The following is a 24432-nucleotide window of genomic DNA, read 5'->3' as shown; positions in this document are numbered from 1 at the left end:
TATGGGCACAATTAATATCTTCTCTCACCAAATCAGCTGTATGGGTGAAGGCAGGAGTAGGCAAAGATTTAAATTTAAGCAGAATTTCCTTTAGCCAAGGGAACAAAGAACCAATGAAGTGTTAGAGGGTTGAGGATGTGTGCACGGGTGTTATTATATTGATTGACCAAAGGCTTAAGCTGGGTAGAGAAAAGATCAGGAACAGGGTGAAGGGCTGAAAAGGTGGTAGGATCCGTAGACTTTGGGTCCCAGGGTTGAAAGACTGAGTTGATTGTAATAGGAGAGTGACATGTAAATTTGAAAAAAGGTGATGTTTGAAGAATAGGATGTTTGAAAGTTGCAGTTATTGATAATGACAAGATGCAGTCTCCGTGGTACTGAGTGGTATGGTAGGGTAGAAGACAAGATTTTTGGAGAAGAGAAGGCTAAGGATCAGATACTCCAATGAACCGGACATATGGCCTGTGGGTATATCAAAATCATTAAAAATTATGTCAGGTGTAGTGTAGTGTAGTGTAGTGTAGTGTAGTGTACTGTAGTGTAGTGATAGGGAACCAAGTGCTATAACCATCAAGAAGAGAGTAGCTCCAGGTTAGCAGTGACAGTGGCAATGGAAGGTAGTGATTGTTCGGAGGATATAAAATTTGAAGCTAGGAGAGAGAAGGAGGGAAGGAGACCAGCCTGGAGATGGTGATGAAGAGCACTTAGAATGTATACCCCACCTCTAGGTCCAGTGGCATCAGGAGGTTGGAAGAGAAAACAGACACCACATGACAGATTACAAGGGCTGCAGTGCCCTCAGCATCAAGACAGTGAAAAGAAACATCATTGAAGAAGATGGCAGAGCACTCAAGTTTGGGGTCTCAATTTACTTCTGCTATGGACAAGTGCAGGTCTGCAGATGGGCAGTCTTCTTTTTTCTGGTTTGGAACTTCCCTTGTACACTGCTGACTCTTCTTGTTCTCTGTACTTCCTTTGAGATCGGCGAGCAGATATTCTTAATTCCACGTGTGTGGGTGTGCCCTTGGCTTCTGACAATGGAAACAGAGAATCCATCTTAATTTAAGTGCATAGGAGCTCCAAGGATGGCCAAGTTGGCATAGTGGGCAAGTGAAAGAAAATTATTTTTACATTGAAGAACGATTCTTATGTCCAAAATAGTGACACCACTGGCAAGTTGGAAATAGTGTTTGTGCATGTGTATTTGTGTGTGTGATGGTTTGAGACTGAAAGCATCAAAGCCAGTTAGGAGTCTGTTGCAACATTTCGGGAGATAAATGGAGAAGGGATTAATTCACTGACAGTAAAGGCAGAAAACTTATGGTAGATTTAAGAAACAAATTACTCTTGATAGAGTAGAGAAAACTATGTTTGCTCAGAGTAGATAAAGGCAACCAACAGGTTTTATGTATTCAGACAATAGTAAAAACCCGTTTTCAAGTGCTTATATATTTGCAAACTGGGATATTCTTCATAGGAACGATTCTCATTTCTTTCTGAATGAAACTTCCACATTAGAAATCAATATATACAGATAGTGAAATTTCTCAAGTCATTTTATAGCGGTGTTACAAGTGACAGACCTTTTTTTTTAAGAGTTTACTTTTCTATTATTTAAAATAAATGTTATAATGGCTTAAACCTCTTTAAGGTATACAAAGATGTTACAGATTGTAGAAACATTGTTCAAATGTGGAGATGGGAGTGACATTCCACATAATGAAGTAAGAGAAGAGACCATGAGTTCAACCAGCCAATGGGCTATGCTAGGATGGGTGGGGGAGGTGTTCACTGGAGAATAAGGAATGCAAGGCACCCGACTTAAATGGGCAGAGATCCTGTTCTGTAACATAGGTCTCAGATTCCTACTGTGATGCCTTAGAAGTAGACGTGTACAATGGAGAGAGAGAAGGATTGCAGAGATACATCATGGTTTTCAAGAAGGAAGGATGTTTTAGGACAGAAAGACCATAGTGAATGGAGGTGCAAAGGTGGGAAAGAGCAAGTTTGGGGAATCATTACCTGATTATTGCCATCTAGGGAAAGGGCTGTGGTGGTAGGTGGTAGCAGAAGAGGCCAGAAATGGTGGGGTACACCTTTTCAAAAGGTTTCAAATGTTTCACCAAGTAAAGAATTAGATAGTATTGTTATAATCAGCTATAGGATATTATGGAAGATTATAATTAGCAAAGTGACATTTACCTAATTGCATGTTTTTTAAGAAAGCAGTTTGGTCTATAATTCTATACTTGTATTCTGTAGGATTGTCACACCTAATGATTAGAAAAAGGTAGAAAAATGGGTTACCAGATGGAATTCCTACCTCAGTCCACCACACTATATCTCAGAATTCTTTCTCACAGCTCTTGGAGGAAATAGGGCTTAGCATTAGATGTTGCTCTTCATTTCCTGTTAATATATTTGGAGATGCATATGTCAGTAAAAACAAAAATAAACATCCAAATTACTTGGATGCATTTTAAAATTTGAAGAGGCAGAATGAATGAGTGTTTTTTGGGATGAGGGGTGTGGAATTTCTGTCTGTTTTCTCTATAAGATAGCAACAGACTGCATGTCAATGACGTATGGGTTCTGGGGTTATCTGAACTGGATTACTTTTAACAGAATTGTCCTTTAATTACTGTCGTTTGAAAAAAAAATGTGTTGAAGTGAGTGAGGTGAGTCATTTCTAAATTGCTGAATATTTTCTCCAATCTTTACAAACTTATTAATAGAATATTAGAAATTTTGAAATCAATTTAGGGGAAAGGATTATGTATTTAATTTATATAAAGCTTTTAGAGGGATAAGGAAATTAAGACCTAGAGAGATTTAAGTTGCTCGAAGACAAAAGTCACATTGCTATGATAGAGGAAGGAATGGGGAAAATCAGAGAGCGTTTAGATTAGCAAAGTGATTTTATTATTATGGTCATGAGTGAGTGATGGCTGAATTCTAAGAACTTCCTAACATCAGGACTGGGGATCAATTAATCAGCCTAGCCCATGTAGTAATGCATTTCCCCACCCTAGAAGTATTCAATGAGAGGTTACATAACTCTCTGGAGAAAACATTACATGGAGATATTCAAGCATTCATGGTTCAAAGACCTGAAATATTGCTTCCAACACTAAAAGTCTACAGAGTTATCATAGATCCTTTTTTGTCTATGATTTAAGAGCTCTTGTCCCAAACATGCATGAATATAAGTAAAAACAATTGAGCATCAAAGCTGAGAAAATGTGAGGACTGTAACACACTAATTTAAAATGTAGTACAGATCGGGCAGTGCTCACCCATATGCATTGTGGCATTGAATGATTCTCAGGTTATGGAGGATTATGAAAAAGGCAAAAGAGGCCGGTGTACCTTAAGGAATTCAGAAAAAGCCATACAGTTGAACTTTATAAAAAAATAAATTGGATTTTAGGAATTAGACAGGAAATCTTAATCATATTACCTTACCCTAGTCTCACCAGATTACTGGGTCTTGCAGAGCCAATTTACTAAAAAAGCAAGTATCTATCTATTTTTGTAAATGTGTAAGTTACTCCTTTTAATCTTTAGTCCTATACATTTTGACAAATGCATGCAGTCTATGTAACCACTACCACATCAATCAAAACATAAAACTGTTCCATTTTCTACCCCAAACTCCTTCATGCCTTTTATTGTAAACACCTACCCCCATACCCAACTCCTGAAAGCGCTTGTATGATTTCTGTTTCTGTAGTTTTACCTTTTCTAAAAGGTCATATAATTGAAACCATGATAGAGTATGTAGTCTTTTGAAATTGGCTCATTGCAATCATCCTAAAGCCCTTGAGATTCATCCATGTTTTGTGTATCAATAACTTGTTCCTTTTTATTGCTAAGAAGAATTCCATGTATGGGTGTGCCATAGCTTGTCAATCTGTTCACTTCATTGAAGGACAGTTTGTTTCTAGTTTTTGGTGATTATAAAAAGTGCACTGTATACACCTACAAATAGGTTTTTGGTAAAGTTTTTACTTTTCTTGGGAAAACACCTAGGAGTGGGACAGCTGGGCCATATAGTAAGTGTATATTTAACTTTATACAAAACTGGAAAAGAATTTATTTTTACAATAAATATTGAAAAAATATGTAGAGGTGTCCCTCTTATCCTTGAGTTTTCTTCTGTTAAAACTAGTATGTGATGTTTTTCTCTTATAGTTTATGCAACCTTGAGGTGTTTAGTTCTAATATCATTCAAGAGTCACTTCTATTGAAAAGACTTAGGAAATTGCTGCTTTAAGAGTAGACAAGGAGGGGTGGAGCAAGATGGCCGAATAGGAACAGCTCCAGTCTCCAACTCCCAGCACGAGTGACAGAGAAGACCGGTGATTTCTGCATTTTCAACTGAGGTACTGAGGTCATCTCACTAGGAAGTGCCGGACAATCGGTGCTGGTCAGCTGCTGCAGCCCGACCAGTGAGAGCTGAAGCAGGGTGAGGCATCGCCTCACTTGGGAAGCGCAAGGGGGAAGGGAATCCCTTTTCGTAGCCAGGAGAACTGAGACACACAACACCTGGAAAATCGGGTAACTCCCACCCCAATACGGCGCTTGAAGCAAACGGGCGCACCACGAGAATATATCCCACACCTGACCGGGAGGGTCCCACGCCCACGGAGCCTCCCTCATTGCTAACACAGCCGTCTGCGATCTAACCGCAAGGCAGCAGCGAGGCTGGGGGAGGGGCGCCCACCATTGCTGAGGCTTAAGTAGTTAAACAAAGCTGCTGGGAAGCTCGAACTGGGTGGAGCTCACAGCAGCTCAAGGAAACCTGCCTGTCTCTGTAGACTCCACCTCTGGGGACAGGGCACAGCTAAACAACAACAACAAAAAAGCAGCAGAACCTCTGCAGACGCAAACGACTCTGTCTGACAGCTTTGAAGAGAGCCGTGGATCTCCCAACACGGAGGTTGAGATTTGAGAAGGGACAGACTGCCTGCGTAAGTGGGTCCCTGACCCCTGAGTAGCCTAACTGGGAGACGTCCGCCACTAGTGGCAGTCTGACACCCCACACCTCACAGGGTGGAGTACACCCTGAGAGGAAGCTTTCAAAGTAAGAATCAGATAGGTACACTCGTTGTTCAGCAATATTCTATCTTCTGCAACCTCTGCTGCTGATACCCAGGCAAACAGGGTCTGGAGTGGACCTCAAGCAATCTCCAACAGACCTACAGCTGAGGGCCCTGACTGTCAGAAGGAAAACTATCAAACAGGAAGGACACCTATACCAAAACCCCATCGGTAAATCACCATCATCAAAGACCAGAGATAAATAAAACCACAAAGATGGGGAAAAAGCAGGGCAGAAAAGCTGGAAATTCAAAAAATAAGAGCGCATCTTCCCCTGCAAAGGAGCGCAGCCCATCGCCAGCAACAGATCAAAGCTGGTCAGAGAATGACTTTGACGAGATGAGAGAAGAAGGCTTCAGTCCATCAAACTTCTCAGAGCTAAAGGAGGAATTATGTACCCAGCGCAAAGAAACTAAAAATCTTGAAAAAAGACTGGAAGAATTGACAGCTAGACTAATTAATGCAGAGAAGGTCATAAACGAAATGACAGAGATGAAAACCATGACATGAGAAATACGTGACAAATCCAAAAGCTTCAGTAACTAACTCGATCAACTGGAAGAAAGAGTATCAACGATTGAGGATCAAATGAATGAAATGAAGCGAGAAGAGAAACCAAAAGAAAAAAGAAGAAAAAGAAATGAACAAAGCCTGCAAGAAGTATAGGATTATGTAAAAAGACCAAATCTACGTCTGATTGGGGTGCCTGAAAGTGAGGGGGAAAATGCAACCAAGTTGGCAAAAACTCTTCAGGATATCATCCAGGAGAACTTCCCCAACCTAGTAGGGCAGGCCAACATTCAAATTCAGGAAATGCAGAGAACGCCACAAAGATACTCTTCGAGAAGAGCAACTCCAAGACACATAATTGCCAGATTCACCAAAGATGAAATGAAGGAAAAAATCTTAAGGGCAGCCAGAAAGAAAGGTCGGGTTACCCACAAAGGGAAGCCCATCAGACTAACAGCAGACCTCTCAGCAGAAACTCTACAAGCCAGAAGAGAGTGGGGGCCAATATTCAACATTCTTAAAGAAAAGGATTTTAAACCCAGAATTTCATATCCAGCCAAACTAAGTTTCATAAGTGAAGGAGAAATAAAATCCTTTACAGATAAGCAAATGCTTAGAGATTTTGTCACCACCAGGCCTGCCTGACAAGAGACCCTGAAGGAAGCCCTAAACATGGAAAGGAACAACCGGTACCAGCCATTGCAAAAACATGCCAAAATGTAAAGACCATCGAGGCTAGGAAGAAACTGCATCAAATAACGAGTAAAATAACCAGTTAATATCATAATGGCAGGATCAAGTTCACACATAACAATATTAACCTTAAATGTAAATGGACTAAATGCTCCAATTAAAAGACACAAACTGGCAAACTGGATAAAGAGTCAAGACCCATCAGTCTGCTGTATTCAGGAGACCCATCTCACATGCAGAGACATACATAGTCTCAAAATAAAGGGATGGAGGAAGATCTACCAAGCAAATGGAGAACAAAAAAAAGCAGGGGTTGCAATCCTAGTCTCTGATAAAACAGACTTTAAACCATCAAAGATCAAAAGAGACAAAGAAGGCCATTACATAATGGTAAAGGGATCAGTTCAACAGGAAGAAGACCTAGCTATCCTAAATATATATGCACCCAAGACAGGAGCACCCAGATTCATGAAGCAAGTCCTTAGAGACTTACAAGGAGACTTAGACTCCCATACAATAATAATGGGAGACTTCAACACTCCACTGTCAACATTAGACAGATCAACGAGACAGAAAGTTAACAAGGATATCCAGGAATTGAACTCATCTCTGCACCAAGTGGACCTAATAGACATCTATAGAACTCTCCACCCCAAATCAACAGAATATACATTCTTCTCAGCACCACATTGCACTTATTCCAAAATTGACCACATAATTGGAAGTAAAGCACTCCTCAGCAAATGTAAAAGAACAGAAATTATAACAAACTGTCTTTCAGACAACAGTGCAATCAAACTAGAATTCAGGACTAAGAAACTCAATCAAAACCATTCAACTACATGGAAACTGAATAACCTGCTCCTCAATGACTACTGGGTACATAACGAAATGAAGGCAGAAATAAAGATGTTCTTTGAAACCAATGAGAACAAAGATACAACATACCAGAATCTCTATGACACATTCAAAGCAGTGTGTAGAGGGAAATTTATAGCACTAAATGCCCACAAGAGAAAGCAGGAAAGATCTAAAATTGACACTCTAACATCACAATTAAAAGAACTAGAGTGGCAAGAGCAAACACATTCAAAAGCTAGCAGAAGGCAAGAAATAACTAAGATCAGAGCAGAACTGAAGGAGATAGAGACACAAAAAACCCTCCAACAAATCAATGAATCCAGGAGTTGGTTTTTTGAAAAGATCAACAAAATTGACAGACTACTAGCAAGACTAATAAAGAAGAGAAGAGAGAAGAATCAAATAGATGCAATAAAAAATGATCAAGGGGATATCACCACCAACCCCACAGAAATACAAACTACCATCAGAGAATACTATAAACACCTCTACACAAATCAACTAGAAAATCTAGAAGAAATGGATAATTTCCTGGACACTTACACTCTCCCAAGACTAAACCAGGAAGAAGAATCCCTGAATAGACCAATAGCAGGCTCTGAAATTGAGGCAATAATTAACAGCCTACCAACCAAAAAAAGTCCAGGACCAGATGGATTCACAGCTGAATTCTACCAGAGGTACAAGGAGGAGCTGGTACCATTCCTTCTGATACTATTCCAATCAATAGAAAAAGAGGGAATCCTCCCTAACTCATTTTATGAGGCCAACATCATCCTGATACCAAAGCCTGGCAGAGACACAACAAAAAAAGAGAATTTTAGACCAATATCCCTGATGAACATCGAAGCAAAAATCCTCAATAAAATACTGGCAAACCGGATTCAGCAGCACATCTAAAAGCTTATCCACCATGATCAAGTGGGCTTTATCCCTGGGATGCAAGGCTGGTTCAACATTTGCAAATCAATAAACGTAATCCAGCATATAAACAGAACCAAAGACAAGAACCACATGATTATCTCAATAGATGCAGAAAAGGCTTTTGACAAAATTCAACAGCCCTTCATGCTAAAAACGCTCAATAAATTGGTATTGATGGAACGTACCTCAAAATAATAAGAGCTATTTATGACAAACCCACAGCTAATATCATACTGAATGGGCAAAAACTGGAAAAATTCCCTTTGAAAACTGGCACAAGACAGGGATGCCCTCTCTCACCACTCCTATTCAACATAGTGTTGGAAGTTCTGGCTAGGGCAATCAGGCAAGAGAAAGAAATCAAGAGTATTCAGTTAGGAAAAGAAGAAGTCAAATTGTCCCTGTTTGCAGAAGACATGATTGTATATTTAGAAAACCCCATTGTCTCAGCCCAAAATCTCCTTAAGCTGATAAGCAACTTCAGCAAAGTCTCAGGATACAAAATTAATGTGCAAAAATCACAAGCATTCTTATACACCAGTAACAGAGAAACAGAGAGCCAAATCATGAATGAACTTCCATTCACAATTGCTTGAAAGAAAATAAAATACCTAGGAATCCAACTTACAAGGGATGTAAAGGACCTCTTCAAGGAGAACTACAAACCACTGCTCAGTGAAATCAAAGAGGACACTAACAAATGGAAGAACATACCATGCTCATGGATAGGAAGAATCAATATGGTGAAAATGGCCATACTGCCGAAGGTGATTTATAGATTCAATGCCATCCCCATGAAGCTACCAATGAGTTTCTTCACAGAATTGGAAAAAACGGCTTTAAAGTTCATATGGAACCAAAAAAGAGCCCGCATTGCCAAGACAAACCTAAGTCAAAAGGACAAAGCTGGAGGCGTCACGCTACCTGACTTCAAACTATACTACAAGGCTACAGTAACCAAAACATCATGGTACTGGTACCAAAACAGAGCTATAGACCAATGGAACAGAACAGAGTCCTCAGAAATAATACCACACATCTACAGCCATCTGATCTTTGACAAACCTGAGAGAAACAAGAAATGGGGAAAGGATTCCCTATTTAATAAATGGTGCTGGGAAAATGGGCTAGCCATAAGTAGAAAGCTGAAACTGGATCCTTTCCTTACTCCTTATACGAAGATTAATTCAAGATGGATTAGAGACTTAAATGTTAGACCTAATACCATAAAAACCCTAGAAGAAAACCTAGGTAGTACCATTCAGGACATAGGCATGGGCAAGGACTTCATGTCTAAAACACCAAAAGCAATGGCAGCAAAAGCCAAAATTGACAAATGGGATCTAATTAAACTAAAGAGCTTCTGCACAGCAAAAGAAACTACCATCAGAGTGAACAGGCAACCTACAGAATGGGAGAAAATTTTTGCAACCTACTCATCTGACAAAGGGCTAATATCCAGAATCTACAAAGAACTCAAACAATATACAAGAAAAAACAAACAACCCTATCAAAAAGTGGGCAAAGGATATGAACAGACATTTCTCAAAAGAAGACATTCATACAGCCAACAGACACATGAAAAAATGCTCATCATCACTGGCCATCAGAGAAATGCAAATCAAAACCACAATGAGATACCATCTCACACCAGTTAGAATGGCAATCATTAAGAAGTCAAGAAACAACAGGTGTTGGAGAGGATGTGGAGAAATAGGAACACTTTTACACTGTTGGTGGGATTGTAAACTAGTTCAACCATTATGGAAAAGAGTATGGCAATTCCTCAAGGATCTAGAACTAGATGTACCATATGACCCAGCCATCCCACTACTGGGTATATACCCGAAGGATTATAAATTATTCTGCTACAAAGACACATGCACACGTATGTTTATTGCGGCACTATTCACAATAGCAAAGACTTGGAATCAACCCAAATGTCCATCTGTGACAGACTGGATTAAGAAAATGTGGCACATATACACCATGGAATACTATGCAGCCATCAAAAAGGATGAGTTTGCGTCCTTTGTAGGGACATGGATGCAGCTGGAAACCATCATTCTTAGCAAACTATCACAAGAAGAGAAAACCAAACACCGCCTGTTCTCACTCATAGGTGGGAACTGAACAATGAGATCACTTGGACTCGGGAAGGGGAACATCACACACTGGGGCCTATCATGGGGAGTGGGGAGGGGGGAGGGATTGCATTGGGAGTTATACGTGATATAAATGATGAATTGATGGGTGCTGACGAGTTGATGGGTGCAGCACACCAACATGGCACAAGTATACATATGTAACAAACCTGCACGTTATGCACATGTACCCCAGAAGTTAAAGTATAATAAAAAATAAATAAATAAATAAATAAAAAAGAGTAGGCAAGGAGGCTAAAGAAGAAGGTGAGATTTTTTTTCTTTTTTCTTTTTTCTTTTTACAGAAGCCTCAGGAGGTATGAAGTTGTCTGAGAGAACCCCTGCTTCTGTTAAGAGTATGGTCAGTCAGCTTAGGGTTAGAGAGGCTTTCTGGAAACTCATGGGGACTAAATTATTAGTAAAAAGCAAGTACAGATAACTCCGGCTCAAAAAATTAGAAAGTCATTAAATGTTTGGAAGGAGGATTTAGCATAGAAAACAAACAATATATCTGCCTTTGAGTACACTGCTTCATCAAAGCACAGTGAATTTATGTGTCTTGTTTCTGAAAGGACATGAGATCCTGACGGAGATGGAAAATGGAAATAAACATCATGGTATCCATTAATACTCATGTAAAATGTATAATGTGTTACTGACAGCATCATATTTGTGGTCTGTGCATTTTATTTTAAGAAATATGAGAGGAAGTATTGAGCCTGTGACAGTTTTAATTACAACCTAAGTTCCAATCTACCCTAAATCTCTCTCTGCGGCTTCTTCTACCATGGAAGCTTTGCAAACAAACCTTTGCCTTTAAGGAGAAACTGCTTTATGATAGTTAAGTTTTAGTAAGGACATTAAGATCAGTGTATTGTTGTTGTTACTGTGTGTGTGTATGTGTGAGTGCACCTCAGATGCTTTAATTATTGGCTTAATTAAACAGATTATAAAGAGGAAAAAGAATCAACAAAGTCTACTGATGCAAATATGTTGAAATTCTTAGACAACTAAATGTATTCCTTTTTCAAAGTTGATGAAGACATAAAAATATTAGAATGAGGGGAGAATCAAACCAAGCTGTCATAAAATAATTTTTAACATTGAATACGAAAAATAACAGTGAAAACATAGAAAATGATAAGGAAGGAGTAAAAGCATCTTTTAAAATTTGGTAATGTAATAGAGTAATTTCAAATTTATTTCCACATTTTGGGACTTGGGTGAGGAATGTCCATGGGTCAGGAGAAGCCAATAAGTAGACTGGAACATTCAGGAATCATAAATTACATGAGGAGGGAATAATAGTTCAGAGCAGTGGTGTTAGGCAAGAGTAACTGAGTTTACCTGAGTTTAAATCCTATTTCTGCCACTTATGAGCTGTGCCATCTTGGGTAAGTTACTTTACTCTAGCTGAGAGCAAATAACACCACCCTCATTGTGTTGCTGTAAGCATTACATGAAATACTGCTTGCAAAGTTCCCAGCCCAGGGCCTAGAACATAGTAAGTTCTTAGCAGTTACTGCAGCTGCCCATTTGAGTAACAGTAGCTAAAATTAACCCCAAAAGACTGATTTTCCTTTTACTTTGTTCCTTATAAGCACCAGCAAATTTAAACTGATGCTTAGGATCTTTGACCTAATATTAGAACTTACCTTGCCATGGAGATTTAGAGCTAAAAGGAAATGAAGATATCATTTCTAGCTGTTTCTTTGACAGATGAGGAAACTGAATCACATAGAGATTGTTACTTTCCAAAGTCCTATATGCCTATAGTGCCGGACCCAGGACTCGAAAATCCAGCTGTCTGTTCCCAGCTCAGAGCTCCTTCCCCTTCACCACTAAGTGACTTCAGGTCACTAAGTGCAGATGCACACGTATAATCCTGCTTACTCACTTCTCATCTTCTAAAATTTTTAAAGAATGGCTCTTTCATCTTCTACAGTTTGTACTTTTTCCCATCTCTGAAGACTTATTAAGGGACTAGATATTACTAATTGGAAATATTAACCAAGACCATTAAAGAAACTGGTACATTCTCAAGTGATCTCACCTTCAGTATAAATTTATATCTGTATTCAAATTGACCATGCCCTTTCCAAATGCTGCCATCCCAGGGGAGCCCATTTCAGGTTTTGCTCATATTAGCATAGACTGCTCCAATCTGCAACATTTTTTCTCCCTAGAGCATTTATGGGTTTAAACGTTTTCTCTACATAGAGGTCTTTCATTCCCTTTCAAGGTTCTAACAAAGAAGCACTTGCAATATCATTAAAGGAGATATCAGGATGGGGGTTCTGTCTAAAATTTGATCTGCATTGACAATTGCTTCAAATTTTAAGCCTCCTGGTAATGATCCTAACATTTCAGAGTTAAACGGTGCTTACTGCACCATGAAATATAAATGAAAGCTTGACTTCCTACTGTACCAAAGGACTGTAAACAATCCCACACCTGTGCATAATTTATAGTAAATCAAGCATTCGGATTATCATTTCATGTTGAATATTTTAAGTGCCTTTAATAAAGATGATGTGATTTGGAAGTCACAAAATGAAGCCAATCTAAATAGGAGTTATTAAAAAAGAATAATAACTATTTAAGCATCTCTTTCTCCTGGCAATGTGATTCATTTCATCAGCTTGCTCAATTAAAAAAAATAATAATGATTATTCTTGGCAAGTAAAGCCCACTCAAATTTGAATCACATCTGGGTTTTATTAAAGGTAAGCTACTGAAAGTCTTTTAACTTAAACTTCATCAAGTTTTTCAAATTGTTCCTGTAGATATATGTACACATACAGAGGGATGCAGGCTGAGGCAGTCGCTTGAAGAAGGAGGAAGACAATAATCTGTCCTTTTCCTGAACCTGATTTGTCTCTGTGATTAGAATTTATCTGTCTTATCTATTATCTGTCTATCTATCTATCTATCTATCTATCTTTCTATCATCTATTATATTTGTGTCTATTTATCTATCTAAATGCTGCTCTCTCAGAAGTGGAATGTTAGGTGACGTGGTACTCTGTTACCTTAACAGATGCCTTCATGTACATGGTGCATGCAAAGTAATAGGTTTCTGGGTATTGGTCTTAGCTATAATTAACTCTTTTCTACCTAAGAAGATTAATAATGGCAATAAACCATCCTGGTCCATGAAAACTTTTGATGGTCGCTTTATAAAGTAGACATGAGTTTGAGAACATGTTTCTAAAGTTCCAATTTCTGCCTCTAGTTAAGGGGCCAGCTACAAGTTAGAAAAAACTCTTGGAATTTTCACTTTTGTCTCTTCAAGTCATAAGTATGCTACAACTTGTGCAAAATTAATTTCTGGCATCACTGTAGTTTTTACCAAAAGATGTACTTTTTTTTTTGGAGAAATATGTAGTTATTCATTGATCACAGTGTAAACGTGTCAAGTGAGCTGTCAAAAGTTGGTTGTCTTTAAAGGGATGAATTGTATGATATGTAAACTGTATCTCAATCAAGTTATTAGAAAAAAATGCTGATTGCATAAGGACAAATTTCTCAACATGAGTTTTGTTTTTGCCAGTGTGAAATCATGTAAGGTCATGTGTCCTCATTGAAATCTGTTCTGTTTTTGTCCTTTGAGAAAGGTAAGGCAATCTTACAGTCATTATTAGTCCTGTAACCAATGAGTAACTATTCTAAATACAAGACATATGAGAGTGAGTTAGATCCTTGGAGGAGTGAAAGCAGTGCATCAGATGTTCCGTCGTGTGTACAGGGATGGTAAATTTCCACTTCTCACCCCCACCTTTGCCATCATTGATCGAGTCATGCTTTCTCCCTGGTGACTGAGCTCATCTGGGCACATGTCCCAGGCTGAGGCTTTGGCAACCAGGACTTGGTGTGGGAGTGGCAGGAGTTGAGCCATTGGGTACTGCAGGATCAGGAAGCAAGAGACAGTCTAGACAGCCAAATCCAAACATGTGAGTGGAACAGCAAAATCCGCATCGAATGCAAATGGTCTGAACCAAAGGAGAGGCATGTGGGAGCAAGTGGATTTTGGGGGTGGTGGAAAGAAGCAATGGAACACAGAGAAGGTTTCATTTTCAGCTCTGCCATCATATGACCACGGACAAACAAGTCTTTTATTCTCTTAGCTTTAATTTCCTCAGGTGTAAAATGAAGAGATTAATACATGACCTTTGAGGAAGTCCTCTTACTCTCATATTCTCTGCCTCCCCATGCCCACGTAAGTAGAAGGCTACATTACACAAATTGAAAGCTGTAGGATCGTTGAGATCAGTAAATTTTCAACATGGTAGAATTCATTTTTGCTCATTTCCAATTAATTAGTTGTTTCTAATTAGCAGTTTTGTCTCATGCTCTTTGAGATTTCTATAAGAAAACATTCTTTAAAAATATAAATGTAGGAGAACTTGCTGCAGTTTCTTAATCTATATTAGGAAAATATTTCTGATGTTTTTAAAATAACTTACTAGTCCAGGGTGTTGATATTTACTAAGTTTGCCTTATTTTATGGATACATTTTATTAAGCAGGGATTTGGGTCAGAGTTCTTAAACTGATAGCACGCTAGCTGCATTATACTTGCAGATATTTCATTTGGTTCATACAGTATTTTATAACAATTTAAATTCATTGCTACATTTTAAAACGGATAGATTTTAACATGGAAAAGAAAAAGATTTGTTAGCTTTTCTTCAAACATAGGAAGATCTGGCAACACCAACCCTACATTCTTGAATGATAATACATGTCTGGAGTTGAGTTCCAGCTGCCCCTTACAGATGGCTTGGGCCTCTCCAATTCACCATGGTTACCACCAAGCCATATGAGACATATTCTTGGAAATACATGACATAGCACCCCACTGTAGATGGATGCTAGGGTTAAGCTTTAAACAAGTACTTATTAAGTATCTACTTTTTCTAGCACTATGTGAGAAATGTAAGATTATATGGTTTGTTCTTTCATGTAATAGATATTTATTTAGGACCTACTATGTGTCAGGTACTGTTCTAGGTACTGGGGATACTGTGATGGACAAAACATGATTTAATGCAGCTTTTACTTTAGTAAGAGAAAAAGATAATGAGTCAGGAAATAATACCATAGCTGGGCATGGTGGTGTGTGCCTGTAGTCCCAGCTGCTTATGTGACTGAGGCAGGAGAATTGCTTGAACCTGGGAGGCAGAGGCTGCAGCAAGCTGAGATCACACCACTGCACTCCAGTCTGGGTGACAGAGCGAGACATTGTCTCAATAAATAAATGAATCAATTAAGTTAAATAAATAAATAATATCAGATGTTGGTAAAGGCCATGAAATAACATGGGGTGGGGAAAGGGATAGTAAATGAAGAATGATATTCAATGGGAAGACAGGTAACCCAGTGATTACAGTAAGGTGTGCTCAGGACTCTGAGGGGGTTCACACAGTATGTTACAAGTACACATAAAGTAGGACTTTTCATTCGGAGTTCAGCATTTAGCGATATCTATTGGCAGGACCTGAGTAGGATCCTGAAGAACAAAGAGGAACATTGGTGGCTTACTGAGTAGGCAAACCAACCACAAGCTAAGTTAAAGCAGCAAGGCAACGTCACCTCAAAAATAAGAGACGTTCAGTTTCAGGGAGCTTACATGGTAGCAGAAACCCTAGAGTAATCTGTTCTAACTTCCCAGTATGTGTTTTGTCTTTTATGATTGAGTGTTTTTACTTTGAAAAGCATATGGAAAAGGGGCACAGCAATTTCTTTTTAGTGGTTTCAGTTGGTAAAGGACATAAACAGGCAGGGCCCTACAAAGTGCAGATCTAAGCACCACCAACCTATAGCACAGTGCGCAAGACACAGATTCTGAAGGGAGTTTGGCATGCTCAAAGATCTTAAAGGAGTACTTGCATAGCACTAGAGTGTATGGGGTAGGGAAGGAAGTGGTGAGAGTTGACCATGCAGTAGTAGCAGCTACTGCTAGGTAAGTGCCTAGGCTCAGTTTAATCCCAGAGGTCAAGAAGAGAAGATGCTACAAATAACAACATATTTGGCCAACTCACCAGCATAATGGCCAGCTTCATGAACCAACATGCAAAAAGAACTACAGTGGTGTCTTTACACAGGAGAATGTGTATGTCTTGGCATTTGTTTTTTCTTTTGTAAGAGGATAAAGAGCATGAGTTATGTTTATAAGGTTGTAGTAACTACTTTTTTATTTTTTATTTTACACACCCAGCAAGAAATAAATGGCATGCTGAAACTGTGTAATTGAAAACATTTTAATAGCGGGGTTATTTACAATGATTGGGAATGGTTTGAGGCAACCAAGGATTGAGGCACAATATCCTGGGCAAGGAGAAGAATGCTTATCTTTGAGCTATATTGATATGGTTTGGCTGTGTCCCCACCCAAATCTCAAGTTGAATTCTATCTCCCAGAATTCCCACATGTTATAGGAGGGACCCAGGGGGAGGTAATTGAATCATTGGGGCTGTTCTTTCTCATGCTATTCTCGTGATAGTGATTAAGTCTCATGAGATCTGATGGATTTATCAGGGGTTTCTGCTTTTGCTTCTTCCTCATTTTTCTCTTGCCACTACCATGTAAGAAGTGCCTTTTGCCTCCTTCCATGATTCTGAGGCCTTCCGAGCCATGTGGAACTGTAAGTCCAATTAAACCTCTCTTTCTTCCCAGTCTCTGGTATGTCTTTATTAGCAATGTGAAAATGGACAATACATATGTGGAGAATGCTGTCTCACAGAAGGTTTGGTAGAGGATCACAGCCAATCCATGGTAACTCATCAGGAAATAATATCTCCCAACTTATACTCTTTCTATCTTCAGATTGTTCATTGGCTCCCAATGACCAAAGCCAACAGAAGAGTGGTGCATTAATGCAGTCCATGCAGGACAGCCTCAAAGGGTGGAGAAAGTTAGAGTACACCTGGAGACAGAGAAAAAATATCCACAACAGTTATTTAAGATATATTTTTAATCTGAATGAAATCATTTTCAACATAAAGCATTATAGGAAATTGCGACAGAGATGAACTGGAACTGCTTTGGATGTCTTACCTGTACATTTCAATCATGACATTAACATTAACATTAACATTAATACATATCACTTAAGTATTCCAACATGATTCTCTTGCGTTATACAATTTAAATAACTTTCCAAAAGCCTTACAACACCTCTCTATGGAAAGCAAGACAGGTATTCTTATTTATCTTTCCTCACCATTTTACATTCCAGTAAATGAGGATCAGAAAGGCCAAGTGAGTTCCCGAATATCACAAGGTCACAAAACTTGTCAGAGCCAGAGTGTACTTAGGTCTTCTGTCCTCTCCAGCTGATTTTCTATAATCCCTAAAGATGAGTTAATCCTGGCTGTTCATTCTCAGGAAAAGAAAAAAACTAATTTTAAAAATTAATCATATGGTATAAATGCTTATCTATGTAAGTCCAGGCTTTGGGGCTGAATAATCAGTAGAGGTAAAGTTTACTCCTTTACTAGGTGTCACATGCCTTTTAAGTTGTTTAGCATAACTTATTTCATTTATTTCTGACTATTTCCTCAGTCTGGAGTGCTTCCTCCCCTAGATACCTACATGGCTTACTCCCCCACTTCCTCCTGGTCCTAATATCACCTTAAGTGAGAGGTCTTCCTTGACCATGCTAAACCCCTTTACCCCCACAACCTGGACCCCAACATTCTCTAGCCCTGCGCTGCCTGATAGAAACACAACATGGGGGGCTGAGCACAGTGGCTCATGCCTGTAATCCCAACACTTTGGGAGGCCGAGGTGGGTGGATCACCTGAGGTCAGGAGTTTGAGACCAGCCTGGCCAACATGGTGAAACTCTGTCTCTAATAAAAATAAAAAAATTAGCTGGGCATGCTGGCATGCACCTGTAATCCCAGCTACTTGGGAGGCCGAGACAGGAGAGTCACTTGAACCTAGGAGGTGGGAATTGCAATGAGCCAAGATCGCACCACTGCACTTCAACCTGGGTGACAGAGCAAGACTCTGTCTCAAAAAAAAAGAAACATAACATGAACTACAAATGCAAGTCACATATGTAATTTCAAATTTTCTTGTAGTCATATTTGAAATAAGCAAAATAAATTAATTTAAATAATGTATTTTACTTATTAATATATCAAAAATATCATTTCAACATTATCAATGTAAGCTATTCATGAGATGTTTTATATTTCTTTTTTCATACTAAGTCTTCAAACTCTTGTATTTACGTTTAGAGTATATCTGGTAAATACACTCTGTTTACATGTAGAATGCATCTCAGTTTGGACCAGCCACATATTTTTGGATTTAATTTAAATTACTTTATTTCTTTTTTTTATTATTATGCTTTAAGTTCTGGGATACATGTACAGAATGTGCAGGTTTGTTACATAGGTATACAAGTGCCATGGTGGTTTGCTGCAACCATCAACCTGTCATCTACATTAGTTATTTCTCCTAATACTATCCCTCCCCTAGCCCCTCACCCCCCAACAGGCCCTGGTGTGTGATGTTCCCCTCCCTGTGTCCATGTGTTCTCATTGTTCAACTCCCACTTATGAGTGAGAATGAGGTATTTGGTTTTCTGTTCTTGTGTTAGTTTGCTGAGAATTATGGTTTCCAGCTTCATCCATGTCCTTGCAAAGGACATGAACTCATCATTTTTTATGGCTGCATATACTCTATGGTGTGTATGTGCCACATTTTCTTTATCCAGTCTATCATTGATGGACATTTGGGTTGGTTCCAAGTCTTTGCTATTGTGAACAGTACCACAATAAATATACATGTGTCTTTATAGTAGAATGATTTATAATCCTTTGGGTATAAACCTAGTAATGAGATTGCTGGGTCAAATGGTATTTCTGGTTCTAGATTCTTGAGGAATTGCCACACTGTCTTCCACAATGGTTGAACCAATTTGCATTCCCACCAACAGTGTAAAAGCATTCCTATTTCTCCACAGCCTCACCAGCATCTGTTGTTTCCTGACTTTTTAATGATCGCCATTCTAACTGGCGTGAGATGGTATCTCATTGTGGTTTTGATTTACATTTCTTTAATGACCAGTGACAATAAACTTTTTTTTATGTTTGTTGGCTGCATAAATGTCTTCTTTTGAGAAGTGTCTGTTCATATCCTTTGCCCATTTTTTAATGGGGTTGGTTGTTTTTTTCTTGTAAATTTACTTAAGTTCTTTGTAGATTCTGGATAGTTGCTTGAGGGAGCATATATGCAGCCTTGCTACATGGATATATTGCATAATGGTGAGGTTTGAGATTCTAGTGTGTCCATCAACCAAGTAGTGAACATTGTAACCAAGAGGTACTTTTTCAATCCTCAGTCCCTTCTCAGCCTCCTTGTTTTTGGAGTCCCCAGTGTCTATTATCTTTATCTTTTTGTTGCATTTGTATTCATTGTTTAGCTCCAACTTATAAGTGAGAACATGTTGTATTTAATTTTCTGTTTCTGAGTCATGCACTTAGGATAATAGCCTCCAGTCCCATCATGTTACTGTAAAAGATACGATTTCATCATTTTTATGGCTGAATAGTTATTTTATGATATATATAGAGTACATTTTCTTTATTCAGTAATCTGTTGATGGACACGTAGGTTAATTCCATGACTTTGTTATTGTGAGTAGTGCTGCAATAAACATATGTGTTCAGGTGTCTTTTTTACATAATGATTTCTTTTCCTTTGAGTAGATAGTCAAGTAGTGGGATTAATGGGTTGAATGGTAGTTTTACCTTTACTTTTTTGAGAAGTCTCCATACTGTTTTCCATAGAGGTTGCACTAATTTGCATTCCCACCAACAGTGTATGTGTTCCATTTTTTCCATATCCATGCCAATATCTGTTGGTTTTTTGCTTTTTAATAATGGTCATTCTGACTGGTGTAAGATGGTATCTCACTGTGATTTTAATTTGCATTTCCCTGATGATTAATGATATTGAGCATTTTTTCATATGTTTTCAGGTCACTTATGTGTCCTCTTTTGAGAAATATCTGTTTATGTCAGTTGCTCACTTTCTGTTCATTTTTTTCTTGTTGAGTTATTTGAGTTTGTTGTAGATTCTGGATATTAGTCCTTTGTCAGAAGCATAATTTGCAAATATTTTCTCCCATTCTGTAGGTTGTCTGTTTACTCTGTTGATTATTACTGTTGCTGTGCAAAAACTTTTTAGTTTAATTAAGTCCTATTTGTCCATTTTTGGTTTTGCTGCATTTGCTTTTGAGTACTTAGTCACAAATGGACCAGCCATATTTTAAGTATTCAACAGCCACATAGAATTAGTGACTATCATATTAGACAGTACAATTCTATACCCTTTACACTACTTCAGTTTTATTTGTTTTACTAATATAAAGCTCAGCATGGGCAAATAGGATACTCAAAACAAATCACGAAACTTTTTGTTGTCAGAGATAAAGACAGAATTCAACTTACCACTTTTGACATTATATATTGATTTCTTGTCTTTTTTTCATGTGATTATACACTTTTTGAGAGCAGGAAAATTAATCTGTGTTATTCACTGTTGTATCTGCAATCTGTGGAATAGCATCTCACCCAAAGTAAGCACTCAAATCTTTTTTTGATGAATAGCAATCTCATGAAGTAGCTTCAGCTTTTACCACCTCCCTTTAAAGATGAGGAAGCAGAGGTACAAGAAGGATAAGTACCTCTCCCTAAGTCACACAGCCAGTTAATGGATTTCTACCTAGGCAGGCTGCTCTTAGAGAACAAATACTTAACCTAAGCTGTTCTGCTGAATTAAACAATACGCAAACACACTGATGAGAATGATATATAAACTATACTTTTTAAAGTATTCTTATAATTTTCCTTTCTTTTAAATAATATTAAAACAAAGAAATATTAACAGGATACAAACAGGTAAATAAAATACTAACTTCAGGTTCCTTATTACTAGCCAGAGAAAACCAATTCAGAGGTAATGTGCTTACTCCCTTCAGGTCCCAGTAATTGCATGCTCTACTGATTTATGGGGATGTTGACTCAGGAGTAGATATTCCCCCACAATAAAGCACTGTTTTGTAGAAGCTAAGTTTCATTATTTTATTGGATAATTCCTTCTAAATGCATTGTGGAAGCTTGATGGACAATGATCAATTTTTTAAAGAGCTACTGTTTGATGGATATGGCTATGTAGTGTGAATACACAATTATGCTGATTGGATCAAAAAGCCTATTATTCATTGATTAAATGGTGTAAGAGGGAAATGTTTAAGTACTCTGGATGGTAGGTGAATTTACTGTCTGGGTTTCACTCATATGGGCCAGCTTCTACATGACTGTATATAATGATTATGTGCTGTCACACCACAATGAGTATAATAATAACAACCAATATTTGTAGTGTGTTTTCTTTGTGACAGGTGTGTAAGGGACCAGGGATTATCTCCAGCATGCTTAGGCATAAGAGTTTGCTATCTCCATTTCATAGATAAAGCAACTGAGACATGGAGAGATTCAGTAAATTCCCAAAGGTTGGCCACCTGCTAAGTGTCAGGGCTCTCACTTAAATAATCTAATTCCTAAATCGATATTCAAACTCTCCACCACTTCCTTTACATTTTAGACATCCTGATTGACCAGTCCTCAGTCTTCTCTCTACTCTCTGAAAACACTTCAGAGGAAGTACACTCTGATGGCCTTGGAGCCAAACAAAACTGAGTCCTCATCCAACTCTGACACTTAATAGTTGTAGGAAATCGGGCAAAATGATTTACCCATCTGGACCTCACTTCTCTTATTTGTAAAACAGGGCTGTAATACCACAAGCACTGTTATGATGAGAATTCATATATGGGAATTGCTTAGCACAGGGTCTACCATTTAGAAGACATGGAAATGGCAATTATCTTTATAATTACAAAGTACTTTGGGAGAATAAAATACCATTCTTATTTACACTACATCTTTTCACTGTAACAAGAGGTAGCAGCAATTAGAATGATAAGGGAACACTTTTTAAAGGAACAGAATGAAATATCTTTATTGACTTTGTATGTATATAATATATATTTAACAGCATCTGCAGTTTGATTAGCAAGGATAAAATTGTTACGAGGATTATAAGATCTCGTACTCCTGGGCATAGCTTGATGACTGGCTGAGGTCAAGAATACATTTTATCTATGGTGTTGTAGAGCATAGTAAGGAATATCTGACGAGTTTTATACTTTCCATGGAAGCATCTGGCATTATCTGAGGAAGAGACCTGGCATTAGCTGGATGGGATATTGGTCATTTCCACTTAGGCTATAATATATACTGTATCCTGCAGCGATGCTTGCTTAAAATCACATGTCTGCAACCTTTGAACTAAAAAGTGCTGCACCAGGTAGCATCTTGCTGATGACACACATTTTACAAACCAGGCTATATCCCTTGAGTATTACCATCCACTGTGGATCAGCTTCACTTTCTCTCAGCTCTTGAAAATCACCTGTCTCCGGAGGCATTCAAAGATTAATTTAAAAGGGAAAAGTAATTTCCAAAAGCTACTTTAAAAGAGAAAAATAACTCCATTACACTGCCCTTCTTGTGATGTCCTTTGGATGTCTGACTCTGCTTTTCACATTGCGCTTTTGTATTCTGGGAGGTGATAAGATGCTAACACTTACAATGACGATGGTAAATATATGTTCATTTATACACAACTCCTATGTTTCAGGCACTTTACATACCCTATATCTAATCTTCAATATAATGCTCCCATTTTACAGAAAAGTTAAATGACTTATTAAATCACAGAAGCAATTTCGTGGTGGGGCTAAAATTCAACTCCAGGACTGACTCACTTTAAAAGCCAAACTTATACATGCTTTCTGCTTCCCTTCCTCTCTGCTTTCATTTTCTTCCCTTACATCTCCTTTCATTTATTTTTTTTAATTGTCATTCTTTTTGTTTGTTTGCTTTAATTAGACTCAGTGAAGTTAAATAACTGGCCTGACACTACACAGTTAGTAAGAAGTGGATCTCAATTGAGTCATAAGGTTGCTTAATTAAAATACATAACAAGAAGCATTCTAAGTTATGCTTAATCACTGTCACATGTTCGAACACCCAAGATTTCATCTTTTGTCTAGATGCACGCAAATGAGCGCTCAAGTTGCCAAGCAGGGGATTAGTTCACCATAGTTCACCATAATTCTTATTTCTCTTTGTTTTCTGAGTTGTCTTTCTCTATCCAGCATGGGCTGCTGCAAGATCCAAGAATCTTCTCTGAGTACCCAGATCTGGCGGTGACCAGTTACTGTTTCAGAGGGCTGAGAGAAAGCAGATTCAGGCCATATTGAGCAGGAGGATCCCCTAACCTGAGCTCCTTCCACCTTTTTCTGATGCTTTTGAGTGTGTACCAGAATTGTGAGGTTTGTCCTATAAGCCCTTCTTGCATCAGGAGGTACTCCTTAAAAGATTTTCTAGGCTGGGTGCGGTGGCTCACGCCTGTAATCACAGCACTTTGGGAGGCTGAGGTGGGTGGATCACGAGGTCAAGATCATCCTGGCTAACATGGTGAAACGCCGGCCGTCTCTACTAAAAATATAAAAAATAAAAAAAAAAATTAGCCAGGTGTGGTAACACGCATCTGTAGTCCCAGCTACTCAGGAGGCTGAGGCAGGAGAATTGCTTGAACCTGGGAGGTGGAGGTTGCAGTGAGCCAAGGTCACGCCACTGCACTCCAGCCTGGGTGACAGAGTGAGACTCCGTCTCAAAAAAAAAAAAAAAAAAAAAAAAAACGGCCGGGCGCGGTGGCTCACGCCTGTAATCCCAGCACTTTGGGAGGCCGAGACGGGCGGATCACGAGGTCAGGAGATCGAGACCATCCTGGCTAACACGGTGAAACCCTGTCTCTACTAAAAAATACAAAAAACTAGCCGGGCGAGGTGGCGGGCGCCTGTAGTCCCAGCTACTCGGGAGGCTGAGGCAGGAGAATGGCGGGAACCCGGGAGGCGGAGCTTGCAGTGAGCTGAGATCCGGCCACTGCACTCCAGCCTGGGCGACAGAGCGGGACTCCGTCTCAGAAAAAAAAAAAAAAAAAACAGATTTTCTGAAAAGATTTCCTAAAGTTTTACGGTATTAATATTTTTGCCTGGAGCTGACACTTTTCTCTGGCTAAATGATACATCATTTTTTATTCTTTTCTAAA

The 24432-nt window shown here is 38.7% G+C and overlaps 1 protein-coding gene across 2 annotated transcripts in view; it reads left to right on the top strand.

Moving 5' to 3' along the window:
* ZNF385D (zinc finger protein 385D) overlaps positions 1–24432 on the top strand; it is a 988862-nt gene that overhangs the window by 664283 nt on the left and 300147 nt on the right. The window lies entirely within an intron of this gene.

Source organism: Trachypithecus francoisi, unplaced genomic scaffold (assembly GCF_009764315.1).
Source record: "Trachypithecus francoisi isolate TF-2019V2 unplaced genomic scaffold, Tfra_2.0 Lachesis_group0, whole genome shotgun sequence".
NCBI classification, from domain to species: Eukaryota; Metazoa; Chordata; class Mammalia; order Primates; family Cercopithecidae; genus Trachypithecus; species Trachypithecus francoisi.
Note: the sequence above shows the minus strand (reverse complement) of the source record. Positions and strands in the feature narration are given on the sequence as shown.